Raw genomic sequence first — 3,523 nt, 5'->3', positions numbered from 1 at the left:
CCTTGTCTGATGTTCACGGCAAGTCAATACACAGATACACCAGGTTGCAGTAGAGAAGCAGGTTTCTTCATAAGGCCACCAAACGAGGAGATGGAGGAAACCTCAAATTGATCTCCCCAGGAATTTGGAGTTAGGGTTTTTCAGGGTTTTGGAGTAGGCTGAAGTGTGGAGGTGGTTGATGGGTGGAAGTGTGCTGGGTGAAGTCACGGGACAGGGAGATGAAGAAGCTGTGTTCTCACGCTCATTCTCTTCCTCTGCAGGGGTCTTCAAACTGGTTGGCATCAGCTGTTTTACTGGAATTCAGGATCTGAAAAATATCTTAAGTAAGTCTTTTTTTTTTTTGAGACAAGAGTTTTGCTCTTGTTACCCAGGCTGGACACGATCTCAGCTCACTGCAACCTCCGCCTCCCGAGTTCAAGCGATTCTCATGCTTCAGCCTCCCCAGTAGCTGGTAGCTGGGATTACAGGCACATACCACAATGCCCAGCTGATTTTTTTTTTTTTTTTTTTTTTTTTTTTTTTTTTTTTTTTTTTTTTTGGTCCAGTTATTTTGAAACTCCTGACCTCAGGTGATCTGCCCACCTCGGCCTCCCAAAGTTCTGGGATTACAGGCTTGAGCCACTGTGCCTGCCCAGCAATTCTTAAGCAAAAGTCTTATGATTCTTTCTTTTTTTTTGAGATAGGGTCTTGCACTGTTGCCCAGGTTAGTGTGAAGTGGTAAGATCACGGCTCACTGCAGCCTCGACCTCCTGGGCTCAAGTGATTCTCCCACCTCAGCCTTCCGAGTAACTGAGACTACTTGTGTAGCCACCCTGCCCGGTCCCAATTTTTTTTTTTTAATTTTTCTTATAGCCTCCTTATTATTTTGAAATAAATTTCAAGTGTCACAAGGCAGAAGGATCACTTGAGGTCAGGAGTTTGAGACAAGTCTGGGCAACATAGTGAGACCTCATTCCTATAAAAAACGAACAAAATTAGCCAGGCATGGTGGTGTATGCCTGTAGTCTCAGCTACTTCTGAGGCTGAGGTGGAAGGATCACTTGAGCCCAGGTGTTGGGGACTGTAGTGAACTATAGTCATGCCATGGCACTCCAGCCTGGGTAACAGAGGAACAAATTTACCCCTATATTTCTTCCCTATGTTTTATAGTTTTAGCTCTTACATTTAGGTATTTGATCCATGTTGCGTTAATTTTTTTTTCTTTTTCTTTTTTCTTTTTTTTTTTTTGAGATGGAGTCTGGCTCTGTGGCCCAAGCTAGAGTGCAGTGGCAGGATCTCGGCTCACTGCAAGCTCCGCCTCCCGGGTTCACGTCATTCTCCTGCCTCAGCCTCCCCAGTAGCTGGGACTACAGGCGCCCGCCACCATGCCTGGCTAATTTTTTGTATTTTTAGTAGAGACGGGATTTCACCCTGTTAGCCAGGATGGTCTCGATCTCCTGACCTTGTGATCCGCCCGCCTCGGCCTCCCAAAGTGCTGGGATTACAAGCGTGAGCCACCGCGCCCGGCTGAGATAATTGAAGTCTGGCCATGTTGGCCAGGTTGGTCTTGAACTCTTGGCCTCAAGCAATCCTCCCACCTTGGCCTTCCAAAGTGCTAGGATTACAGGCATGAGCCAGCGCGCCTAGCCAAGTTAGTTTTTGTATATGGTATGGGGTAGCAGTTGCACTTCTTTCTTTTGCGGGTGGATATTCAATTGTTCTAGCACCATCTGTTGAAAATACTTCTTTCCCCATTGAATGGCCTTGGCATTGTTGTCAAAAATCAACTGACTGTAAATGTGAGGGTTTACTTCTAGACCGTCAATTCTATTCCATTGATCTATGTGTCCATCCGTTTGCCAGGATCAAGCTGTCTTGATTATTGTAGTTTTGTATTAAGTTTTGAAATCTGGGTCCTTTGAATTTCCATATGAATTTTAGAGTCGCTTGTCAATTTCTGCAAAGAAACCAGTTGAGATTTTGCTAGGGGTTGTGTTAAATCTGTGGGTCATTTGGGGACTATTGTCATCTTAACGGTATTTCAATCTTTCAACACGGGAACGTGGGATTTTTTTTCTGTTTCAGAAAAAAGAGAAAGAAAAGAAAAGAGAAAAGAAAAGAAAAAAGAAGAAAGAAAGAAACCTTTACATGAGTTTTAAAATCCTATTTTAAAACATAAACAAATCCATCACTGGCCGCACAGCCGCAGCCACTGCCTCCCCACCATGCAGCAAGAGGAGACCCTGGGTCCTGTTTCGCATGCTCTTGCGCACGCAGATTTGCTGGTCTGCTTAACTGGTGTCCATTCTCGCATTATAGGCGTCCCCCTCCTCTGCCGAAAAGCTGCTGCTTTGAATTCCTGCCGGCGCCTCTGTCTCTTTCCTGGGCGCCTCCATAGGTGCCTCCCCGGGTGCCTCCGCTACCACCAAAACCTCCAGCCTCACGGTTTCTAGTCATGCCACCTCTGTTTACGCTCTGTGCAGGTGTCTGCTGTGTTTCGATCTGTGATGTGACAAGCTGAATGTTCACGGGGCAGCCAGCGAGAGGGGCGCCGTGGTACTGCTTCATGGCTTTCAGGGCGTGTGCCTTCCGCTCAAAGTGCATGTCTGCTGATCCTAAGGGGCGGCCAGAGCGATTATAGTGCACAGCCGTCTTCTTCAGCGTTCCGGATTCTGCAAGGAGTTCCCGAATATCGGCGTCTGACACTCCAAAATCTAGATTGGACACCAGCAGTTTCCCACCCGTCTCCACGCCGGCACCACCCGCTGGTCCGCAGCTGGCGAGGCCCAGAAGGCAGGGAGTCCCAGGACAGAAGGGGGCAGGAAGCCCTAACCACCCGGTTTTCCTGTCATGCCCCGAGACGAGGCGTCATCCTTCTCCTTGTAGAAATAACTCCTGGGCCAGGCGCTGTGGCTCACGCCTATATTCCCAGCACTTTAGGAGACCCAGGCAGGCGGATCACCTGAGGTCGAGATTTCTAGACCAGCCTGACCAACATGGCGAAACCCCGTCTCTACCAAAAATACAAAATCTAGCCGGGCATGGTGGCTCACGCCTGTAATCCCAGCACTTTGGGAGGCCGAGGGTGGTGGATCGCCTGAGGTCAGGAGTTCGAGACCAGCCTGGCCAACATGGGGAAACCCTGTCTCTACTAAAAATACAAAAATTAACGGGGCATGGTGGCAGGTGGCTGTAATCCCAGCTACGTGGGAGGCTGAGGCAGGAGAATCGCTTGAACCCATGAGGCAGAGGTTGCCGTGAGCCGAGATCGTGCCATTGTGCTCCAGCCTGGGCAGCAAAGAGCAAAACTCTGTTTAAAAAAATAATAATAAATTTAAAAAAAAAATGATACCTCCTGATTAGAGGCCAAGAAAGGACCAGATTCTGCTAATCCACAAAATCTGGTGGTCAAGAACTTCACTAAAAGAAGAAGTGAAAGGATTTCCTTCCTGAAGGACCCACACAGCTGGATTGCTTCCCTAAGACCAAAAAACCCTGGAGCCCTGCTTGCGGACACCAGCCCCCTCACCACACTGCCACAAGA

The 3,523-nt window shown here is 48.2% G+C and overlaps 1 pseudogene; it reads right to left on the bottom strand.

The window, feature by feature from the left end:
* Positions 1–1,567: 1,567 nt before the first annotated feature.
* LOC101006270 lies at positions 1,568–2,838 on the bottom strand (annotated as a pseudogene).
* Between the last annotated feature and the right edge of the window lie 685 nt (positions 2,839–3,523).

The sequence above is a fragment of the Papio anubis genome, chromosome 4, assembly GCF_008728515.1.
Source record: "Papio anubis isolate 15944 chromosome 4, Panubis1.0, whole genome shotgun sequence".
NCBI classification, from domain to species: domain Eukaryota; kingdom Metazoa; phylum Chordata; class Mammalia; order Primates; family Cercopithecidae; genus Papio; species Papio anubis.
Note: the sequence above shows the minus strand (reverse complement) of the source record. Positions and strands in the feature narration are given on the sequence as shown.